General features: G+C 36.8%; 1 long non-coding RNA gene across 2 annotated transcripts in view; it reads right to left on the bottom strand.

Annotated features, from left to right (window-relative positions):
- Positions 1–3,650: 3,650 nt before the first annotated feature.
- The window catches only part of LOC136835445 (uncharacterized), a 165,452-nt gene continuing 143,181 nt past the window's right edge, over positions 3,651–25,921 (bottom strand). For both annotated transcript variants that reach the window (XR_010852166.1, XR_010852163.1), the window contains exon 3: positions 3,651–3,878. This is a non-coding gene — a long non-coding RNA (uncharacterized lncRNA). The remainder of the gene's footprint in view (positions 3,879–25,921) is intronic.

Here is a 25,921-nt window from a genome sequence, read left to right as displayed (position 1 = left end):
GAGAAAATGAGGAAAATAAAAGTTAGTCACAAAACTTGATATTATTCATTGTCTTTTGTGGTTATGAAGACAAGACGACCCAGTTGACAGAAACAGAATACAGAAAAGAGCTTTGGAGGTATACAGGACATCAAGGTTCACAACCCCCCCGGGCAAGAAAACAAATATACACAAAAAAAGCAAAAATAAAGTTGAATTGGCAAAATTTACCACTTAAAACAAACAGCAGTTCTGTATAGATAACACTCAAAATATGGGCATCCAAAAAATAAGTTGCAGTTGTCCTAAATAGGCCTACTGTGGATCAAGTAACTTAACAAATTAATGAAAATATAGAACAACAAAATGTGTTAGCTAAGGTCACACTGCCATGCACATCCTCAAGGATGTTTCATTCTATTTTTATTTTATTATTATTATTATTATTATATGAGTAGGAGACCCTCTCTTAGTATTTTCATTGGGAAAGTATACTTATTCTTTCTAGTAATTGTGTCTATCAAGGATGTTTCTGGCATGACTCAGCTGACATATGGGTAAAGGGTTGTTTTTTATTAATACTGGGAACAGAAATGCATTGGGGCCAAACTGGTAAGGATAAGAGGGAGATTATTAAGTGTGAGTGTGATATGTAAGCATCTTGGCCTGGAAATCCTCTATTGCCTGGCAACTTTGAAGATTGTAACTGTGATGGGGTACTTGTCTCCATCTGTAGTGGTGAGTGGGTGGAGCTCTGCTTGTAGAGCGTGGGGGTCTGCAGTGTGCAATGCACAGAGCTGTTATTGTTCACAATCAGCGTAAGTCAGGGGTTCCATCAATTACTTCCACTGCTTGTAGCAGAGTGGGTTGGCCCATGGTCTCTTGATGGAAGGTTCTCTAGTGAATATGTTTAGCTCCCTCCTGCAGATGACATGAGAGATGCTTTGAGAGGCATCCCATCATAAAGAGTAAGGACACCCTCTCTCATGCCATTTAAATTTGTACAGTATATGACGATACATCTCTCAAAACATCGGGAGCTTTGCAGAACTGTTCCTGAGGAGGTCTGCTCTACACTGAATTTTTTTATGAATTACAATTGCCATCTTGTTATCAAGAATAGTGGCAAAAATGTTCTGCATGTTTTCAGGGCTGCTTGATTCTGTTGTTGCTTTTGATGTATGATGTTCCTTCAGTCAAGTTTCAGTATTGGGGTTTCTTATTCAGGTTATGTTTTTGTGCCCTCTGCATAACATTTTTCAAAGTGCTCATCTGTCACGTGATCTCCCTGTTAGAGAACCCATTGTTGACAAATATCTGGCCTGTTAGGGAAGCCATTGTTGACAAATATCTGGGTAGACTGGTCAATCTGTGATAGTCGTGGCCCAGGGAAAGCAATGAAAGATGCCCTGATACACATTTTACCCATTAAGGCAAAGACCCAGGCTGTTGAGAATGTCTGTTGGGGGCTGTGTTGCTTTGATATCAGGGAAGGCAGGGTACCCTCAGTGCTTCCCTTGCAGGTAAACCTTTGGAGAGAGTTCTCTTGAAGGTTCGTAATATTTCAAAGTCTTCAAAATCCACCCTCACAAAGTTGTCATCTGTGTACTGGTGGCAGTTAGGAGGGACAGAGGTTATGCTGACGAGCTGAAGAAGTCCTCTTCAGTTACTCTCATTGTACTGTGCATTGGGTGCAAAAGTGTCCTCTGTGAGAAATGAAGTGGCCCTTTTATGTATGCAACATAGGAGAGTACAAAGGGCTTCCTCAGGGATGCTGAATTTCGGTGCTGTGTTGTCCTTGCACTCCATAAACAAGGTGTAACGTATCGTCTTGTCTTTGGTTTCTTGTTGCATGTCAGCTAATCCCATTAAGTTTGGAAAGACGTAAATTTTCTCCAACTAATTACATGTTCTAAAACTTTGCTCATGAATTTGGGGTATTATTATTAGTATAAGTATTTTTTTTTTATATTATTAGACAAGTAGGCATCTCCAGCTGGCCTTATCACGATGGACTAAAATTTTGAAAAACGTGAAAATTGCTGTTTTGCCATTAACAAAAATATATTAACAAATACTCTAAGCCTTAGAATGTATGCTGTACATAATTCCGCAATGTTTTTCATTTTTAACCATCAAACTTTATCTTCGACATGGTTTTCCAAAGCAATTTGTGTAAAAATGCTATTTTCTCCCAGAAATGTTTATATTTTTTATAGCATTTTATAATAAATTGACCCAAAAGCACTGCTGTAAATTCAAAATTTTACATGTGTCCAGTTCTTGGGACTTTTGAATATTTGTACTTATTGCTGTTTCAGATTTGACCTATGTAGGGCATTCATTGTCGTCACTGTATATGATTTTAGATTTTTTAAATTGACTTTGGTATACAAATGCTATAGTTACAGTTTTAAATTGTATGTTTCTAAGTTGTATAGATAATCATATGAAAATCACTAAAAGAGACTTGGTAGTTGGGATGTGAATATTACCCCAGAAAATAATTTTCTACAGCTATCAAAAGGTGAATAATGTTTTTTTTTCACTTTTGAATATTGTATTACAGTACATAACAAGGAAGAATTTTTAGAAAAACACATCCACACGGCTACAAAATGTCAGCCGTAATACCATTTTTTACAACCTTCAAGATTAGCAGATAAGTTCAGAAAGACAGTTTTGACAGACAAAAGTGAGAATGCCAGCACTTTTATGCACAGTAATTCACTGCATTTCAAAGACAGTAAAAATTGTGCTATCAAGCCAGGTATTTATGAGCTAACCTCAGCTTTTATATCTGCCTTGGTCACACTTGCATCTCTTGTAAAACAATAATTTGTATAGGCAAATCATATGTGATTTCAGTAGTTGTACATTTTAAAAGTAGATTGCAAGCACACTTTAGAATATAGATTTTTAGCATCTTGCAAAAATAAGATATATTACAATTTTGTATCACAGTATAACTAACAACTGTAACAGTCAATTGGGCCTCATAGCATTTCTTGTAGCCCCGGATAAAAATATTGAATTAAAGTCACAAAGAAATGACTGAGGGAGTATTAAGAATGTAATTTAAAATTATCACTCTTACGTGCAGCAATAATTTCTTCCCAGGTAATCTTTTCTCGCTTTAGGAAATTACTGAAGCGTTAGTAATAAGCTGAACAGTTCAAGTGATCCAGAAAGAAGTAATCCAAATGTTCATAGGAATGTGAAAAGAATATCCCCTCCCACTTCAGTTTTAGTGGGCATTTATATCAAACGGGGAATTTTACCCTTTAATAATTACTGATGTTTTACAGTAGATGCAGAGAGATATGGTCTGAAAATTGTCAGTTAATTTTTTAAAAAGTATTTTTCATTCATAGATGTTAGCGTTAACTACTAGAAATGAACAGACTTCACTCCAGCTGGTATTATTGATAATTGGAACATATGAAAATATGCAAAATTTAGCTCGTAACATTAACTGTTCTTTCAAGGTGAATGATTCATTTGCAGCAAATATTTTTCTCTAATTAAGGGGACCAGGCAGTCATGAAACTTTGTAAATTGGAAAATGATGTAAAATCGAGACTTTTTCAGTTGTTATGTGGTACTCGACTGTCTGAATACAGAGCATTTCAAATAAATTGATCATAGCTTCGTTGTATCTCCCCCCCACCCCTCCAACTGGACTGTAACTTTTGTTGACAGATTACCCTTGAAATCGACCAATTATACCTCTTCTCTCTTCTTAGGGCGTCAAAGTAACATTGTGGTACATTGTCCCATAGTTTGCCCCTCCAATTGTAAAAGCTTGTTCATTTTAAAACATGAGTTGTGTACTGTATATCCTGGCATCGAAGACATTTCGACCTCAAAGACGTACCCCAGCTTTAACCAGCAAAATTCTGAAAGAAACAAATAAAACATAAAAATATGGACTCAGTATTATGAGGTGATTGTTTTATGTTGGTTGGTGAGCTGCTCATATTGAACTTTCTAAGTACATTAAAGTACTGTGGCTTCAGATGCTAGAGCATTTTATTGATTATTATAGTTTTGTCATTTAACATATTTTAAAAATACTTCCTTTTATATTTTCTTCATGTTCATTTGTTTTAATATAAGCTTATCTGAAGTTAACATGGCAGCAAAAACTTAGATTACCAGTACCAAGTAATATATATATGTAGTGTAAACTGCCCAGTTGTGTTTCATAAGTGATTTTCGTGACCAACAAGTGTCTCGGTACATGCAAGTGGATAGGGCTATAGCTGGTCCAGTATTTAAAAATTCTGCTAGTATTAGATGTAGGTTTATGAAGAAATTTGAAAAAATTGCAGATAAAGGACAAACCGCAATAGAAGATAAATAAAACATGGAAAATTGCATTGCACAGTTACGCTTTGTAAAAATATCACATTAACAAAATAAAAATAAAAGTAGAATACAGATTAACAGTCACACAACACAAATGAAAACCAGTTTAATCCTCAAAACCAGAAAATATTTTGTATAAATTAATTACCATGGTCTTGCCATAGCAATATTTACTAATATGGAAGTGAATCTTTGGTACTACCCTTTTTTTTTTTTTTTAAGCTTTCTATGATACTATTGTTTATTCCGAGGTCATATACAGGAATTATGATTACTGTCTAGCAAAGATAACCAACGGGGTTTGGGATAGGCCTATGAAACCGGTAATCTTTGGCTTGTATGATGCATGGTAAATATCCAAGATTCATTCTGAGAAAAAATAGCATCTTTGATGCTAGGAAATACACTGTAGTAAGCTGAGTTTCTTATCTCAGTTTTTTACCAGTTTTGATTAAAATACACAAAACAAATTTATCTGATTTACTTTTTTTTTCTAATCTAAAAGGGCCAAATTTTGAATTTTTTTGTTTTATTAATTTGTGTACTGTGATGGCAAGACTAAGGATTTGAAAAACCAGTGATTTCCATAAAGGTTTGTAGCTGTTTGTGTGGAAATCTCGAGGTCCTTATATACCATATTTAGCTTAAGTCTTGACATTTGAATTTTTAAAAACATTTTGAAAATAAATTGAAAAATGGAAGGGTTACAGATTTATTTATTTTCTCATAAATTTGATCTATTTGGTGTCCCTTATATCCAGTACCAGTATCATAGCCATATCCCTGTAAATTAAGATTTTTCAGTTAAAATGGCCAGTCCCCTTAAAATGGTTTCTATAAAAAGCTTGTATATTGTTTTAAATATTTCTATGTTGTTAATCTTTCGTGTACTTCTGCTTATATCTTAAGAGCAGACAAACTGATTACCATGTAGGTGGTGAAACAATTAAGCAGTCTCTAGCAAGAGTGAGGCTTCACCAGCTAAATAGTGAATTTTTTGTCTCGCCTTGAAGCAAGCATTACCAGAATTGAGCTCAACAGAAGTGGTCTTGTGACTGTCATCTCTCCTTAATCCATGTAACTTATCTGATATTTAAATCAGTATTTCCCTGTTATGTATGATGCCATTTTATAGTTTTTATATTTCTATTATCAAAAGTCAGAGTTCTTGATAACTTGAGATTTCGCTTTGAGTATGCGTACGTTTGTTGGTGTAACAATTACTCATAAATATACTTTAACGTAGCATTTGTGTTGTATAACAAGTATTGTATTATATTGTGTGTATTGGTTTTCTTTGTAGCAATGCATTTTTCTTTATTGCTTTACTGAACATGTTTTACATGTACTTTTTATAGGTAGAGGAGTTGTTTACCATGCATTGAGGTAACATTTATCATAGCAATCAGCTTGAAACATTTTTTTTGTAGTGTTTATTTTTATCTATTTTTCTGCATAATACTGTATACCTAACTGGTAGAATTGAGGGCATCAGGCATAGTAGTTGTTCAATGTTTAACACTGAAGTTATCTGAGCCAAGGAGACAGTAGGGCATGAAGAGAATTTGGCACTCTCTGTCAAAAAGGACCACTTCATTCATTCTTGCAATGGTAGGGAAAACTGGTTGTTTGCTTGTAAGGGCTGGTCAGCCAATATCCAAGATGAGTAAATAAAACTTGTACGTGCTAACAGGAAGGGAACTACAATGAAATACAGGGATGGCACAGTATCTTTGGCCCCATTGTTGGAGTAATTGGCTACATTGTTTGTAGTCTAGTTTCTGCTCCTTTCCAGTGATAATAGCCTATTTAGTTTTTCAAGTACTGAGGGGGAGGTAGGGTTAGTCCTAGTTGAATTAGGATCATCAAGTCAAGATATGCAAGTGAGACCTGGTCATGGCCATCAGCAATCTGGCAAAGCTTGTCATTGTCAGTGATTGGTCAACACAACACCTCTAGTAGCCCAATTGTGGAGGGACTGCTGGTCCGATGAGATTCATTGAGATTATGGAAACACACTGTTGATTGCTGTGTACCTCTCATTGTGTACCACAGAATTTCTAAGAACACCATGTTGTTTTGACTGTTTAAAGGAAATCTGCAGCAGCTACAAGTTATTCTCAAAATAGGACAGGAGATATGTATGAAGTTAGAGCTTTAGTTTTTATTTTATTTTTAGTGCAATATGTTTTTTGCTCATTTTGTTAGTACACTATAGCTAGAGGTGCCAGTGACCATTTTCCAATTTTTATTTGCATTTTTTTTTAGCATAGCTGCTGGTCATCCTCAAATGGAGTTACTCTCATGGTCTCCCCAGAGCTTCATAAGACAGACCAATGAGCCTCACAGAATTCTCTTATAGTTGGTCTACATCAGAGTAGTGCTTGTTGACGCTGATAAAACATAAAGGACTCACGACAAGAGGGCTCTGATCTTTTTGTGTACAGCAGTTTTCTCAGCTCTTCCTTCCTCCTTCACTCAGATGTGGCAACAGGGCATATGTTGGCCATTTCCCTCATTAATCACTTGGTCTATAATGAAGAAACGTACCAGGGCTTTGCTCTCAGATATCAGATACTATTTACCCTGAGATCTTATTTTGGTCACCTTGGAAGAATTCAACAAAGATTAAAGTTAAGTGCATATGTTTAAGACCGAGTGAAAAGTTTGTCTTTAAAAATTCTAACTGGTACGTTCATATTTGTTGAAGTTGAGAACTGATGGGTTTCTCACAAGGTGAAAAATTAAGATTAGTTTGCTGGGCTACGCTAAAGCGCCATACTGGTTTTTCCCTGTCCAACGATGCAGTAATATTACGACAATTTTGTTATTGAAACTCATTAGTCAGTGACTTTTTTAACAATGATAGATAATTTGAGGCAACTCAAAAACACAAATTGAGTTAGCCTAACTTCTCAGTTACAAAATGTAACCATAATAGTAGTTTCTAATAGTGCTTGACTTTGAGCCTTTGCACTGACTAAAAGTTGTCTTCTCCTTTCTCATGACTTTTTTTCTACACGAATATTAGATTTACGTTTTTGTTAGAGTGAACTTTGGCAAGCAAAATTAAAATCATACATAAAAATGTTATAGTGACCTTTAGCAAGCAAAATTAAAGTCATACATTATTTTATATAAAATTTGGCATAATGATTCCAATAATTAATACTTTTAATTATGTACCATCTAATGTAGCCTGCAAAATTTACTTGCTGCTTAGGAGTAGATCAGGTAAAGAAAATTATGAAAGCATTCAGAAATGGGCTTCATGGTGTCCAGTTAGTTTTGTCTTAATTGAGTTTAGTAAGATTTGTGAGAAAATACTTTTAGGCAAAGTTAAGGTAATAATTATGAGTTAATATTTTAATACATTACTATTTTTTTATGAATGTAACCCATTGATTATTATACCTAACAGCATACTAAGGCTACATACTTGTGACCAAGTCAGCCTGCTTTATTTTATTGGTTGACTGTCTGTGGTTCATACCACCTGCTGTGAACACAGCCCTTGTTGGAATAAAGAAAATTTGGTTGGTCGCTAGGCATGTATGAAAGAGCTCACTTTAAACTATCTCTATGGGTCATAAGTTTCAGTAGGGGTATGGAAGGAGGAGACTACATCTTTCCAGCAGAACTCTGGAGGAGTGTGTTTCAATCCCCCTTCAAGCAGAATCCATGTTTGGGCCAATACTCCAAAGCAATGGTTTCTAGAACCTCCCATGTTGACTCCTCGGATGGAGATGTGAGTCCTTCTTTGGGAGAGCTGTCATTAATATCAGACATGAAGTGGACATAGCCGCTGCAGTTGCCCTTCTGAATCTGATAGGGAAATTCTGCTTGCTGTACTTTCAGAATTCTGGAAGGAAATTATGAACAGTATCAAGGATGTTCTTGCTACTGAACATCAGTATATCAGAGATGCTATCCATGATTCCCAAGAGGAATTCAGGTCAGTCTTGGATAATGAATTAGATGTAATTTGTAAAAATTTCTCAGCCTTTAAACAAGAGAATAGAATGGTTGGACAGTCTGCCCGGGCAGAGTTCGGTTCTCTCATCAAAAAACTTGGGTCATGGGAAAAATCCCAAGCCCAAAAAGAAGTTGAGTAGGGAGTCTAGACTCCCATTTCAATCAGAACAGGCATTAAGAGACAGCCTACCCACTCCCAGAGTTCCGACTGGTAACAATAATATAGTCAGTTCGGACTTTAAAGGATCAAATCAAAACGTATGGGCACCAGTATCCACCCCTGATGATACTGATAACCCTTGTCATGACACCTCAGTGCGCATCCTTTCACCTGATGGAAAACACCTTATTAATAAAAGGGAAACTATGATTGAGGTTGAACATGTAGAATTTTAGGACAGGACAGCTTTTCTTAATACTGAATGAATCTTGGTCCCTCCTTCAATAGGAATTCAGAAACTGCTGAAGGGGATGGTTATCCTGCCTATTAATATAGCAGTGAAATCCATAGAAGTAATCTTTTTCCAGTTTAATGGAAAACATAGTTCTACAACAGTTTTAGAGAACCAGCCTTCCGTCCCTTCACTTATAAAGCAATCAGTCATGTGAAGGCAGATTTCCAGAATTTTGTGGTGACTGGGAAACTAGAGTTAATGGCAGAAATAAAGCCAATTGTCTCTTGCCATCTAAGTATCTGAGGCTACATAGCAGTTTGGGACCCCTATGAGAAGGGTTTTGGATGGCACAGTCATGGCTGAATTTCATGCTAGACTCCACCTCCTCAATGATAATTTATACTACTATGCTGGAAGTAGCTATTAGAGGGAGTCCAAAGCCTTCCAAAACAATGTTCGCTACTGTAGCCAAAACACTTATGCAGACTCTATGGGGAGCACTCTACGATTTTCTGGAGTGTCACATCAAGTCTCAAAAGGAAGATTGTCAGGCTCCAATATGTCACTCCCCAATGTAACCTCCTTAGCACATTCTTCCCCTTCTGTTGGGACCTTTTTGAAGAGTCTGTTGTTGCTCAACTCACTGTACAAGCTTGACAACAGAACTGCATATATGCTGTTCTTGGAAAAGGGAACCACGGGAAACAATACACCCGAAAGTTTCCTCTTACTAAGCCAACGAAAGCTTTCAGTCACTCCTAAAGGATTCCTCCAACAACAGCATAGGGGACAACAGCAGCGGCAGCACCTACTTTTGAAGTAGACTGCCTATTGAAAGCCAGGGAAGAGGTGGAGCCCAATAGGACTTGCATGGTTGGGGTAATTTTCTTTAGCATCATGTGCAGTGGAAATCCTCTCCTTGGGGACAAGGTATTATCTTCAGTGGACTAGGGTGGAATGGGCTTGCCCTCTCCCTCCTGCAAAGGGTTTTTCCAAAAACCAGACCCCTCCTTCAAAGAATATGTGCAGAAGGCCCTCTTGAAGAGAGCCACCAACCATGTCGCCTCAGCATCCCCAAGAATTCCTCCGAATGAAGGGTGATCCTTGACCTAACAAGTTTGAACAAACACATTGTTTGACCTGGACCATCTATGGATCTGAATGATGCATCCTGGCATGTCCCTACCACTTCCCTTCCACCTCTTTGTAGGGTTTCGGATAGAGAAGGAAATGTAGATTCAAAGTCATGCCTTTAGGGTTAAACATTGCCCCAAGAATCTTTGAAAAAATTAGCACCAATAGTTCCCAGAGCTCAGGAAAGAAGGAATTCAACTGGTGGCCCGTCTAGATGATTGTCTAATCTGGGGAGCCACCCGAGAAGGGTGCTTTTGAAACCTGGGAATGGTAGTTGACAGACTCCAGCTTAAAGGTTTCCTAATAAACTAGAACAAATCCTGCCCTACACCTAGCAGATGTTTTCTGTAGCTGGAACTTTGGATACTCTTCATTGATGGTTGTCTATTCCTACCAGTATTCAAGCCAGAATAAGGAAAGACCTGAAAGGGTTCCTTGTACAGCCCAGTTTTTCTAGATGACAGTTGGAATGAATTCTGGGTCTGTTACAGTTTGCGACTGTGGTAGATCCAATCCTCAGACAGTGACTGAAAGGTGTAAACAGTCTGGCTCCCACATGCAAGGAAAAGGCTTCTCGATCGCCTTCATCCGAGGAATCAGAGACTTGGGAAGATACTCTGTGGACCTGGAAGGGGTCTCTGGCCAAATAGTTTGACCTGACTCCAACGTCTCTGCATATGGATGCCTCCTTTACCTGTTAGGGAGGCCATTGGGAGGATTGTTGGTAGCCAAAAGTTGGTCACCTGTTGAGTGGAAGTGTCATATCAACTTCCTAGAGCCGATGGATGTTTTTCTGTCTCTCAGAAAACTAAAGCCTCCAAAAGGGACCCACATTTTGTTGGTTCTAGACAATATGACTGCAATGCCTGGCATCAAGAGGTTGGGCTCATGCTCAGACCCCCTCAATACAGTAATGATATGTATCCTGCAGATGGTTCAAGCAAGGAAGTGGTACCTGTCAGCAGTTCAACTCACTGGGGCTCAGTGTAATAGCAGACTCTATGTCGAGGAGTATGGCAGCCTTGACCGAGTGGATGTTAGACAAACACTCCTTTCGACATGGTTCCACATCCGGAAGTGGACCTGTTTGCTACATGCAAGAACCATCAACTCCCAGTATGTCTCCAAATATGGACAATCAGGCAATAGCAAGAGATACATTCTTACAAGACTGGAACAAATGGAGGACAGTACACCTCCTTCCTCCATTATCCCAGATTTCGAAGGTTTTGAACAGTCTACTAGCTTTCAATGGAACTGCTTACTTAGTGGCCTCAAATTGACTGAACAGTCATTGGTTCCTTTTGCTTTAACAGCAGACAAGGAAATCTTTTTCATTACCATCCGCTGTTCTATCCCAGACAGTGAAAGGGAAAGATGTCCTTTCTGAGGCATGACCTTTATGTGTGGATTTTTAAAATCTAGTGTACTGTGAAGATGATTCACCAACATTGTTAGGTACCTGTGCAAAAACTACAGACTTCATCTATCTGACAACACCAGACCTTATGAAAAGTGTGGTTAGATTACCTCCATGCTGAGAGCCCAGTTGAAATCTCTGTTGAAACAGTTCTGCATATTCTTATATATCTTTTTGAGGACAAGTGCCTTGCTATTACAACAATCATAGCATGCAAGGCAGCATTGTTGGAACCCTTGCTATGGTTATGGGGTTGATTCTTATAGAGAAATTGTTACTTCCATACTCCAATCTTTTGCATCGCAAAGTCCAGCTCCTGCAAGGCTTCCCATCACCTGGTTCCTGAATAAGGTTCTTAGACTCCTGTCTTCCCCCTTGTTTCAGTGGGCCCAATACAACTGCAACTCGTATGCTCCAGAAGGCAATCTTCTTGACTGTTTTGGTATTAGCAGCTTGGATTTCCTGGCAAACTGGGAACCCCCTCTTATTCTGACAAGGGACAATGTCACATCACTCATACATCTGGCCGTCATTTACTAATAACTGCTGGCCCATCATTCCTGGCCAAGAATGAGAACTCTTTAAAGAGAAAGTCTCTTATTCTGACAAGAGAACTCAGTATTTCAGATAAAACATTATGCCCGGTTCAAGCGATCAAGGTTTACCTAGATGTCACGGCAAACATCCCAGATGGTGTGCTTTTCCTACACCATAGCACAAACAAAACACTCTCTCTTCATGGGCTGAGAATTATTTTAGTGTCCCTCATTAAAAAGGCAGACCCTCACTCCTTTCCTAGGTCACTTGACATCCAGAAAGTAAGTAAATTGTTGGCTTTCTTTAGAAATGTTTCTCTCGAAGAATTCTCTTAGTGTACAGGATGGTCATCAGAGGCAGTATTCCAGAAACACTATTACCATGAGCTTGAGCAAGTACCACAGCATTGTGTCAGTAGGTGGTATGGTAAGTCCTGACCCCACAGGCACTTTGGCAGAAAACCAGGGGCTTTCTTGATGTGGTGGTCACGCTGAAATATTTCTGGGGAAGGCACAATAATCTTGTAGGTGGACCCATCATATTTAAGTAAATCACCTTAGAACTAATGGTTATAATACATATATACATTGTGTTGTTTTATGTCCTGTGTTGCCAACTCTGAGTATTTGGAATAAAAAATATTGATAAATTGGGACTTCACCTTGGACCAAAATTTTATCTGGGTTGTTGGGATTTATTTATTAGGAGCTAAGACATTGTGCCACCTGTCAAATTCTTTTGTATACTCCTTTTGAGGACGAACAGCAGCTACGGTATCAAAAAACAGGTTTTTACGAAGGAAAAACCTATTTTTGGTAGCTGCTGTGAGTCCTCAACCTCACCCACTTTCCCTGACGAAAAGGCATGTGACTGGGATAAACATTTATATTGCACGCCATGCCTGTGTGAAGGATGGAGGAAGAGCAGAGGTAACCGTTGTAGACAGAGATAGTGCCCCCTCGTCTTGACTCTATATTCTGTCATTGTGCCAATAAGCAATGTAAGAGAATTCTTTGAGATGGGTTGGTTTGCCTTGTGGAGCCCTAGGGGAATGATGAGAGTAACTCCTTTAGCACCCTCTTGTCTTGAGTCTTTATATTTTGTCATTGTGCCAATAAGCAATGTAAGAGAATTCTTTGAGATTGGTTGGGTTGTCTTGTGGAGCCCTAGGGGAACAATGAGAGTAACTCCTTTAGAAACTCTCAGTGGCTACCAAAAATAGGTTTTTCCTACTTCAAAACCTGTTATTTACTGATATTTTTTATCATTCTTGTATGTTTGAAGTATTATTACTGCTGTTGTATAATTGTACTGCATTGGCTTTAAAGTGTGCTACACTTAAGTTTCAGCACATGCGCTTAGCTTTACAGATGTTTAAGGAGCTTATATGCTGAGTGTCTGTTTTCATGGTAATTTCCCCTCCCAGCACTAACCAGACCCTAGCATTGCTTAATGTTTCATATTATATATATATATATATATATATATATATATATATATATATATATATATATATATATATATATATATATATATATATATACACACAGGCAGTCCTCGGTTATCGGGGGGTTCCATTCTGGGGGTGTGATGATAACTGTGCCACTAACTGAAAATCGGCGATTTCCAGCGTGTTTTTGGGAATTTTCGGGCTTATCGGTGCCGAAAAGTGCCGATTTTCAGTTGCTGGTGCCTCTGTTAGGTATGTATTGGCGCCAATACCAAATTATCAGTGCCGATAAGCGGAAATCAGCTATTTTTGTCGTCGAAAATTGCCGAATTTCGTCGCTAGACAAACGCCATAAAACCGGATCGCCATTAACCGAGCCTGCCGTTAACCGGGGACTGCCTGTATATATATTATGTATTTTAATCTTTCAAACACCAAAGACCCCCTCTAAAAATGTTTATAACTGCCTATTTTAATAGTTCAAACACCAAATATACCTTAAATTATCATCCTAAAACACATATATAATTTTAATATTTTAATATCTCTAAAATATTTTTAATATTACTTTAAAATAACTTTAATATAATTTCAATCACTTTAGTACCGTTTCAATACGTATTATTTCTGAGCATTGTATCTATAATGGGTGAAAAAAAAACCAGTTTAGGGGTTCAGCTACCAACAGGGGTTGCTCTAAGGAGGTCCCTTGGATAAAAAAAAAGGGTCCTCCTGAACGTATGGAGGGGAGGGAACCAGTTTATTTTTACCAGCCAAAGCTAAAAGCCTGTTTCTTTCCACATAAGTTTCTCTCTCTCTCTCTCTCTCTATCCTGAGTTATTATTTAACCTTATAACTATTATGATAGGTACATTATTGTTATTATTATTATTATTATAATTATTATATCTTATTAATCTTGTTAATATTTGAAAATTAGCACATATTTTGTATTATTAGAGGTACAGTATTATTATTATTATTATTTAATCTTATTAACCTTAATATTAATAATTGAAAATTAGTAAATCATTAGTTTATCATAAAAAAAATGCACTTAGTCATGAAAATAACATCAAAATACACTAATTAGTGAATATTTCTCAACGAAAAAGTCAGCGAATTGCCGATTTTTATGCTAATAATTTGGGAATAAGTTCCATGGAAAAATCCGCAAATCGGTGAGTCGACGGACTGCGAGTAGCAGGGGTTGACTGTATGTATGTGTATATACATATATAATATATATATATACATATATATTATGTATGTATGTATAGTTCAAGAGGGAAGTTAACCATGAAAACAAACTCAGTACAAAAGCCCTTTAACATCTGTAAAGCTGAGCAAGGGGCTAGCAGTGTCACCCAAACATTTGCTGAAACCAAAGTGTAGTACATTCTAAAACCAATGCAGTACAATTATACGATAGTAGTAACAATACTTCAAACCTACCTTTGAATCACTATTTATTAAACTCCTGGTACCAAAGTTGAATAACCAAATCTAAAATTGCTGATGACTGAAAATCGACAATTTTTGGCCCTTACCGGCGCTGATAAGCAGGAGTTGGTGATTTTCGTTGCTAGACAAGCGCCGTAAAACCGATCGCCAATAACCAAGCCCGCCAATAACCGGGGACTGCCTGTATATATATATATATATATATATATATATATATATATATATATATATATATATATATATATATATATATATATATATATATATATATATATATATATATATATATATATATATATATATATGTTACATTATATGCACAAACATACACACAGTGAAGGGGGTAGGTGGCTGCTGTCAACTGAGGGACACAGAATCAAGGGCAGAGGAAGATGTCCACAGTAATGACATTTCTTTATTGCTGACATTTCAAGACATCAGTCTCATTCCCAAAGCTGGAACAACACATTAAACTAAAGTTATAAAAGCAGGCTCATATTTAGAATTACAACCAAAATGAAACACTAAGTAATCTGAGAAAAAAGGAGAAAAATTACCACTTGGATGAAGTATAAAAGCTGAGTGACATAAACAAAGAATTCCAGGCCAGGGTAAACTCATGTCAGGTTAGAGAGTTGTGGAAGTGGTTTGGTTATTCAACTTTGGTACTGGTAGTCTATTAAATTGTGATTCAAAGATAGGAAGCGAAGAATTGGAGCTTTGGAAAGTATTTGAAAATGTTTACTGTATATTCATTTTCAGTTTTAGACCTTTTGGCTTGCTCTTTAACGAATGAGAACTCCAGATTACTTAATTTGACTCCAGTTCTACAACTACCCCTACCCCTCATGACAATCAGTTTGAACTTTCATCAGGTGACATGAGACACCCATGTATCTCCCCCTACTACACTGGGGGGCAAGAAAGTAAATAATGAAGTCCTAAGAGGGCTAATTTTTTCTTTTTCCTGAAGTAATAATTTCATTGTTAGAGGGTTGACTTGAAATAATTTACAATTAATGGTAGGTGCATATTTTTGAATCAGATTATTCAGAGTACAGTACTATAAAAAGATTTATCATGAATCATCGGGAGACTGGCAAAAAAATGTCATTGTAGGAACTGTAGTTATATGTAATGTGGGTATATATTTATTAGTCAGGAATTTCCTTAAATTTGTATAAAAAGTCTAGAAGGGTAACAGTTGTCTATGAAGTATTTGTATAAAAAGCTATTTCATTATTAAACCCAGACCAGCTGGAAGTTAAAGAAAAAGCCTTGTGGAAGACAGTAGCCAGTGAGTTTAATTTAAAATGAAAACAGTAATTATAAAAATGTAAACCTTGGCCAGTAAAGGTCTTTTAGTAGACACTGAAGAATTAAAACGGTTGTTTTCTCGAGTAACTAGAACGTCTAGGAAGGGTAACTTATTGCCGTTTTCATGCTCAATAGAAAACTTAATATTTGGATGTGCCATATTATTATACTGAAGAAACATATCAGCCCTTTTTCTATCTCTAGAAAGTAAAAGTGTCATCGACTTATGTACAGAAAAGAGAGGAATGAAGTTCAGAGGGCAACTGTCCAGCAATTGCTCCTCCAGCAAACACACAAAACTATTGGCAAAAGTCAGGCCAGATGGGGACCCCATTGCCATTCTGTCAACTTGACAATATGAAATACCATAAAAAATAAGGCAGCAGTGTCCTGCCCTTACAGCTGTAGAAGTTTCTTAGAATTATCATGGTTAAAACCCTTAAACTCAGTGTCAGTTTCAGTAAAAATTTTGTTTAAAATGATCTCAATTGTCTCTTCCACAGGGACACTTATGAATAAAGAGTCAACATCCAGGCTAACCATGTACAAATTCACAGCCTTGTACAGTATTAAAATTCAGAGCAATTTAAGAATAAAATTTTAATAAAAGAGTCTGATTTTTACATGGTTAGCCTGGATGCTGAATCCTTCTTCCCAAATGTCCTTGTGGAAACGACAGTGGAGGTAATTTTAAACAAATTTTTACTGAAACTGACGCTGTGTTTAAGGTTTTAGCCATGATGATTTTAAGAAACTTACAACTGGTGGCGAGGGAGACCGCCTTTATTTTCAGTGTTAATGCAGCTGGGGATTGAATGGGAAAATACATTTCAGCCTCCAAGCAGATTCAAATCTTACCCACTGTGACTTTATCAAGCCTGAGATGACTACAAGAATTTTTCTCCCCGTGAAACCTGACAAGAGAAATCTCTTATAGGTTTAACTTCACCAAAAAACAAAGTTTCACCATGTTTCAGTAATACCTCCAGGCACCTGCGACTTAAACAGCAAGGCTTGTGACCAGGAAGCATTTCGCAGGCAGTTCTGCATAAGTTATAGTGCTTTCGAAGTCTGTGCTTGGCCAAGTCAGGCATTTTTTGTCTCGTTTCCTTTCCTAGGTGGGAGACTTACTTATCTTCTTTCAAGTTCTTTAGAATCATGGACTGACCATTGCAAACTCCGGAGAGGTTAAGCCTGTACTGTATCACAAAGTTGTGATAGTAAAGACCTTTTTCTCTGTAAAACCTCCGAAGTTAATCATAATCATAATCCAATGCAATCAGGTAGGCAGGTTCCCACAAGGTCTTGATTTTAAAGCTGGCTTTTCTCTAGCCGTTTCCAGCTTCTAGATTGTATTATGAGGTAATCACTGTAGAGAATAATATTAGGAGGGTCTTCCATCTCACACGTTGTTGCAAGGGGATCAATTTCTGTTGAAAACACAGTATGTGATCATTAGTACTTTGTAAGAAAAGTAGAGGAGGGCTTTAAGCCATGTTCAGTTATTACAAGAACCAGGCCATCTATGGAAACACTTGTTTGTTATAAGTGCTTCAATGTCAAATCTCAAAAAACAGAATTTGAAGAAGAGATCCTGGAAAAATATTACAAAGCAGGGCTGCATCTTCTAAGGTCAGTTCATAAATTAGACACCTTTGTCGCCTACTTGTATTCAGATACATCATACTGCATTTGCTACTGTGGCCCTATAACCTGCTTGAGAAGCCTGCCTACTTTTGTCATGATTAATCTAAGGAGTATTTCAATGAATCAGCAACGTTTCCAAGAACCTCTTTGATTATGGCTAGTTGTGTGATAACATAAAATTCACTATATCATCACCCTCCTGCCTCCATTTAGGGTGACCCATGCAGCTGGCTGGCTAATTTGCACTCTGCTGCTATTGATAAGTGGCTGTTATGGTTACGTTATGTTGTGGTTATGTATTGCCAAGGCTGTGGTAGTAAGGGAAATCTTATCTAACACTTAAAGTTTAGGCAGACATAATGGTTAATAACCTTTTGTTACCGAGTTGAACAAAATCCGTGTAGGGAACGCAGTCTGAAGTTGGGTATATAGGCAGTAAATATAAACTTAGTGAGGATCACATAATAGGTAGCTTAAGACTAGCTGAAGGGCCCAGACTTTTAGCCTCACTCCTGAATAGCTACTATGCTTTTTGTAAAATATGGAATTTATATAATGTTGTAATGGATTTAGATTTTTTAAAAATTTTTGCTGAATAGGTATGAACTGCTTATTTTACACGAAGTGTTATCCTACCTACTGTGTCATTTAACTATTCACTAGCCCCTGGAAGTGTAGGGATAAAACAGAATTGGAATTAAGTTTAGTGTTTTATCATGAAAAAAATTTTGAACTTAGACTTTGTAAAATGCTGGTTGTTTCTGTAAAACAAAATTTATTTTTAAGTAAAAGAGGGCTTTAAAATTAATTGTCATTCATTATTGGAACACGTTTGCATTAAACATTCCAGACTTGCCTGGGTGATTCTTCAGAATAGAATACACATATGAAAGAAAGAGAAAAACAGTTGAGAGTTCAAAATAGGTACAAAATTAGAAGATTTGTACATAGCTATTTTAAGTGGATTACTGACAAGAAGTAAATCATTTAAAGTTGTGATTGTAAAAGATGGAAATTAAAGGTAGTACTACTGCAGATTTAAACATAAGAGCATCAGTATCCCTAACAGTGTCAGGAGACTTTCGCTATTTTTATTGTAAAAGGAATGAAGGAACCATGTGACTGGGTAGTGTAATAATGATGGGAGATGCTCAAGCCATGATATCTCTGGATGATATCAACAGTAAAAACCATTGCTAGAATAACGAAACTGCTGCTCTGAGTATTTTGTCTAAAATTTAGAGTTCATAGGATTCTGCTGGTATCCTGATAACAGACAACTGTCCCAACAATGAAAAAACTAAAGATCTGAAATATAGTATCATCATGCTTGCTGGTACATGTGACCTTAACAGAAAGGCCCACCTTTTTGGCAGCTTGGGGAGACATATTTGTCCTAATACGGAGAAAAAGAATGCTGGATTTCCAAGATAACAGTAGCACTCCCACTAACTGGATGCTTTTTGGAGTCTGGCCATCTGATGGGTAACAAAGTCTGAAAAGTGGTCAAGATGTGCTGTTGTATAGCCTGCACTTGAACATTTCATAGTTTGTCTTACACCTGACAGCAATCCCACATAGTTCTTAACCTAAACTAACCTGTACTTTACACTTACATTCAGTTTAAGGGATTTTTCCAAAAATGTATCCCACCTGAAATGGGAGCATAGCAAAAATAATCATTAAGTTGAGGTGTTAACTGTATCAAAAATGATTAAGAATAATGTCATCAGTACACTACCAATCAATGGATCAGCTTCAACCCTCACCGACTACACTGCAAACTAATCTGCTTCTTGTACGTAAGCTGGCAGAAACTTTTCATTTGGTATCAAGGGTGAGGAAGTAACTGCAACAGTTACTATCCTGTTTTCAGGGCCGACAGTCATGTCAAGTTTTCAAGAGTAAAAGCAATAAATTTCCCTAAATATCTGTAGGAACACCAGATAATAGGTTTAGCTTTAAGCAATATTATTAGCATAATCGCAGCAGTGATGACAGACCATTGATACGGATCACCCAACTTGCCATAAACATAATGTAGTTGTACACTATATGCAAAAGAACTGGACAAGTCTTTAAGGTAAGTGGACAGAAATAACTTTGGTTTGGGAAATTCAGAAGAAAATCTGTGAAAGAAACTCTGTCGCATTCTAAAATGTTAATAAAATCAAAGTTTAAGTGCTCTGATCTTGGAGATAAATCATTACCTCTTTTAGCTAAAAACTATTATGATTTATTTAATTTCACTTCTGACTTTTGGGAATAGAAAAAAATTGGTAAACAATATATACAGACAAACCCGGTGGTAAAATAAATATACATTATATATGTATGATATAAAACTACAAATGGTGTTCAGTATCCAATCTGTGCTACTTTGGGAATACAGTATCACTGATGAATGATTTGGGAGCTAAGTGACTCATATGACCGACACTACCCACCAGTGACTTCCAGTCAACGTTCTACACCATTTGACTGTCAAGAGAGGTCTAGAACATCGACTGGTAGTATTGTAGTTGGTGCAGCTGTCGGGTGTTCGAGTCGCTTGGGTACCAAATCGCTTATCACTTATATTTCCGAAGCAGCGTGAATTGGATATTAAACCATATTTGTAACCTTATGTTTGTATATGTCACAGTTGCCAAGATATATTTTAACAGGTTTCTGAATGGTGTTCATTTTACTGTAAGCAACAATAAAATATTGATATTGTTTCAGTCGACTTAATATTTGAGTTACATTTATTTTGCTTTATATCCATGAGTATAATGATAGTAATATTTATGAATTTTTTGTACATTAGAATGAAAACAGATTACTGATTGGTCAGTTTTTATTCCTTGGTATATTGAAATCATTGTGTTGGCAAATTCTATAGAATCCTCGCCAGCAGCTGTCCTCTTAGATTATATGTTTATCTTGCTTTCTCTTTGAGAATACTGTTTTGTCTTGTAGATATCTAGATTTAGATTTCACTTTTTGCTTTAGTTATTATCCTAACATTTTAAGATGTTTTATGTGCCATTCATTTTTTCCAATTTGTTGGTTTTTAATCATGTATAAAAACTTCAGATAAGCCAAAGCATTTTTGTGTTGCTTTTTGTAGTTCATCCTGTGGGGATGACAGAATTGTATTCATTAAGCCTTATAGTTTACGTACCCTGTCACTATGCCAAAGTATTACATTTATCGTAATGTTTTTCTCAGTATGATAAGTTACTTTTTGTGCCACAGAATGAGTTTTGTATCCCAGCGTATATTGTATTCTGTCTACTTGAAGGAGAGACAGATTTTATTGAAAATCGTTTTCTTTCTTCGTGCGTGTGTTATCTTGTGTGGATCAAGTTAATGCTATTACTTTCTATGAGAATCTCCAGTGTACATTTCTCATCGAATGTTACAGTTTCATTTTAGTTTTAAGTGTAACTAAAGTGTTTAATTTTCTTTATACCATACTCATTATTCATCAGTATATTTTTTCCTCAAAAATTCCTGTTTAAGAACGTTTTGTGAATTGATTATATAATAAAAGAGCTTCTACAGTGATTTTATTTGGACTGTTTTTCTATCCAGAAGAATACCCCTCTTTTAATCATTCAGAGTTGAAAAAAATGTACCCAGTTATTCTACAGTGCTTACCTGGGGGTATATCTTAAACAGCCTGCAGTAGAACTTATACTGTGAGGTTAAAGTTCTAAGTTGGTGTTGGGAATGCAGTAGTATCTGTTAGCTCTCAGTCTAATGGTATAAAACTTAGGTCAGTCTAATGGTATAAAACTTAGGTCAGCCTATTCCCAACTTTTGCAACTCCACTGACAGGATGACATCATCCACAAAAAATAAAAAAAATATGTTTTATGCATTCAGCAATTTCTATATGATTAAAAAATTTTCTTGGAAGCCCCCCTGCATGAAAAAAGTGTTGTTATTGTGGGTCCTTGCCAAAAGAGAGCTAAATATGAGGTGTACAAGACAGTCAAAATGGACAGGTGGTAAAATCGGAAGAGTTGATAACAAAAAGCCTGTTTGCTTATTAATAGTACTGTTCCACTTTGGAAGTACAGTATTTCCAAATTGTTTTATGGCTGGAAAAAGCTTGTAAGGTCTATCTGACAAGAAACCTTTCTCAGAAACTAATTTATTGCTTTATTTCCAGTATAATCAAATTGTTTTCCCCCAAAGTACAGTACTCACAACCAATGGTTAGTACACCATTCCCAATGTTCTTCTAATTTTGGAATGTTTCCTGGAATGTGTTTTGAGGAGGGATGGAGGTGAAGGCTTGTATAAATTTTTCTTTTGTCTCATTTTTTCAAGGAATATGTCAGCTCAGAAAAAAAAACACATAGAAACTGTATCCAAAGAGTATGGAATCTTGAGAATGATGATCATCTTGTGTTAAATCAACTCTTCCTTTGCATTATTGATACATAATCATATTGACTGTCTGACTGCATGCAAGAGACTTACATGAAGGAGACACCTTTTTGGAGATGATCAATGGTTACTTTACTTTTGAGGAACTATAGTGGACTTTCCTGGTCCCAGTGACAATGTTCCAGTAAGAGGAAAAACACCTTTTTAGGCTTAGCACTTCTGAAATTTTATTTTCTTTCCATACTTGAAATCCACACTACAAGGTTGCCAGTTTTAAGACAATAAAAGACATAGAAGGAAAGATACTATGAAACTTACCCACCTTCCCTGAAAATACTTAGCTGGATGTAACCCAAAATGGGAAGTGATTTATTAATAGCAGATGGGAGTACTTGAAGGAGAAAATGACATCCGATTCAACATACTAATTAAAAAAATGTTGGCGTTTATAAATCTTCATTTCTTTTTTGACAGATCTTGTACTATCAGTACTCATTAATTTTAGTGATTATAACAGTGTTATATAAGCACTAAAGACCTATCTTCAAACCTCTCTTGACACAGCAGATTAAGTATTGACTGTTAGTGGTAGCTGATGTAAAGGCCGTGCCAGTAAGTGAAAACAGAGATAACATTGCCAAGCTGCATTTTTTAGGAGATCAAAAGGCTGTATTAATTGGCATCACTGAAGTTCATTATACTGATTATTTTGTAGAATTTGTGGAATAATGCAGCTGTAATTTATATCACCAAAAGAATGACACAAAGAAATGTTAATTTGAAAGTGGATGCATCCTTGTAACCTTAGGCCACTCTACATGATTCAACCCCATAAGGGAAATAAGGAGGCCCTCATTCAAAGCTGCAACTGCTTTGACCAGATCAAATATGGCCCTTCATGTTAGTGGGTTATTTAATGGCTCAATGGTTAGCTTTATGGAATAATATTTTCTCATGTGACATTATGCTGCAGATTTTACATGTTCTTTGTTGAAACTTCCTTCCACTTTCGTTAATACTTCATCCTCTTTCATATATTGTCAGGTTTTTTTCCCACCTTGCAGTCCCACCCCTCTAACTTGCCTTGTTTATCCCCACCAATGTCCTGCTGTTAAGGGGTCTGCTGCATGACGCGTCTTCCCCAACTATTCCTATCGATAACATCTTCCTCCAGCAGACCCCTCTCCAAATCCTCCTTCACCTTATTATTCCATTTGATGATTCCCTTCCCTCTTAAACCTTACCTTCTACCCCAACGGGTTCGAGGCAAGCCCTCTTCGCTCCTTTCTCACTCATTCCTCATCACATTCCCATAACATCTCAATTTTGACTCTCTTATCAGATCGGTAATCTTTACCACCCCAGCACTTCAGCTAATTTCTACACTTTTTCATCCTCACACACACACCGAGATCCTCAAAGTCCACGTTGACATCCTCTTCTCTTTTGCTCAAGCTTCTGTTCCTCCATCCTTCTTAAATCCCATGTTTCTGAAGTAAATATCATTACTGATTACTGGTCTGATTACAGAGCAACAGATCTCCAGCTGCTTTTATCCTACTTTCAACCTCAGCTTCACAAGCTCCTTCTGACTTAAAGATGTTACGTATTTGAAATTCTCTACCTGTTATTAACCTAAGCCTCCTCTTTCTTGTACAAATACTTTATCCCCTCCCTGCTTTGCTGGACACCATAAACTCACTTTTACCCACATGTACTTAATACCACCCCATTCAAGAGATTTTTGCTCCTCTCTTACCCTTCACAGAAATTCTTCCATCTCTGCCATTATCACTAGACCATATGTATGTAACAATTGCCATAGATTTTTATTCCTAATACTTTCAGTCAATGTACCTAGAACTTCAAACTTCAACTATATCTGCTATGTCACAGGCTGAAATTACTCCTGTTCTTGTTGTTCTATACATCATTTTAACTAAACCATCCAACTTTTCTGGCTCAAACTCTTTCATGAACACCAAAACACTACCTCCCCTGGTATTCTATTATATGCCTTCTGTAGATCTATAAATGCAACAGATATTTCTTTAATGATTGCTTGACTTTCAGCCAACACCCTATTTCAGGTATCACAAACCAATTTTTGAAAGAAATTTTGTCACAATCTTTAACAGTTTCAGTTTATCCAGTTATTAAATTTTTAAGCTGCAAAATACCAAATGATATCTAATGATTTTAATCAAGAATAAATCCTTTGGGACAGCATGATAAGAGATAAAGATGTTACTCAGTGGTCTGGTTAAACTATTTATTAATAATAATGATAACCAAGAAGAGATACCATTGCTAGGATTGGAGTTCATTTTCGAAGCCTGTGGTGGTCTAAGCAACCATCTTATAATGTGCGGACTTGAGAGGCATCAATATGCTGGTCTTATTGATTCCTCAAGGGCGGAACTATTTCTTGAAACTGGCCCACGGTCTGGTTCTGCAGGTGGGACTCTCGGGCATTCTGTCCGTCTTGCCTGCCACGATGGTTGGAGTAGGGGTGATTTGAGACATCCTAGTAATGTGGGTTCTGTTCCTTCAGGGTAGTATAGGGAGGAGAAGTGTGGAATTCAACTCCCATTGGTGTCATTGGCGGTGGAATACTGTATGCTTCATGAAAGGCTAATGGCATCTCTTTTAAGATTTTCAGACAGCTATCTTTATTTCCCCCCCAACTTAATGCCACATTAAAAGCCCTCAAAAATTCTGAATAAACCTGGACCTTGTGACGATCCCTCAGTACTGTTGATGACTCATGCCATTAATAATAAGCTGGCACTGTCTCCTCATCTGAAGAAGCTCAGTCTTATATAAGATTTTAGATTCCTGTTAAAACTGGAAAGGATCAGGAAAGTAAAACAAGCCACTTCCACTTCCTCTTTGGGACCCAAAATTGGTCAGAGTTCCTTGTCCTTAAACCAGACAAGATCATATTACCTCTAAGTCTAGAAGACTATTTACTAATTGTTTTAGATAACAAAGGAAAATGCGTGGTTGGTAGAAACCATCTTTATACAGCAATAAGAGAATTACCAGTCATTTACAAAGTAGGTAATGTCACAGTTAACAAACATGACACAATGGAGTGCATGCAAAGAACTCATTTATTCCAAAATATTTAGATGAAGATGAAAATATGGCAAAAATACTTTGCTTGATTGCTTTCAAAATTAAAGTGTGTGCAAGACCTAGGAAACAACAGTATCCCAAGTAAAATAAAAAGAGGAAACATCAGTGAGGATAATAAAAAAAGTTTGACAAAACTTATCAGTGAAAGTAAAACTCCTTGTACGCAACAGAAAAATCCAACCATGTGTATGCAAACCTCCCCAGTGCGAAAAATGCTCAAAATATGGTATCGCACACAAAAACTGCCAAAATGCCTGGCTTGTGCCAACTGTGGAGCAAGTGCCCACACAACTATGTGGAATTATGGGACACTAAAATGCATAAACTGGGGTTAAAAGTGTCATACAAGATCTAAGGAATGCTCCTCTTATATGTAGTGAGTGAATTAAAACTACCTTAAGAAAGAACCGGACTGGCCATAAATAAAGGTAAAACTGAAAAGTAAGAGGTTTTATTTATCCATCCAGAAAGTTTGCATATAAAATGGTAGCTAGTGGGAGTCTTGAGAAAAAAAAAAAAAAATGTAAGAAATGATTATAAAGAAGTACTGTAGGCTACAGTGCAGCCCCCGAGAATTGCTAAAATCCGCGAATACTTAAAACCCCTCTAAAAACACTTAGAACTGCCCATTTTGATAGTTTAAACACAAGAAAAACCCTCTAAAGATGCTTATACCTGAGTATTTTAATACTTTTATCACAAAAAGTG

This window comes from Macrobrachium rosenbergii, chromosome 55 (genome assembly GCF_040412425.1).
Source record: "Macrobrachium rosenbergii isolate ZJJX-2024 chromosome 55, ASM4041242v1, whole genome shotgun sequence".
Classification (NCBI taxonomy): Eukaryota; Metazoa; Arthropoda; class Malacostraca; order Decapoda; family Palaemonidae; genus Macrobrachium; species Macrobrachium rosenbergii.
Note: the sequence above shows the minus strand (reverse complement) of the source record. Positions and strands in the feature narration are given on the sequence as shown.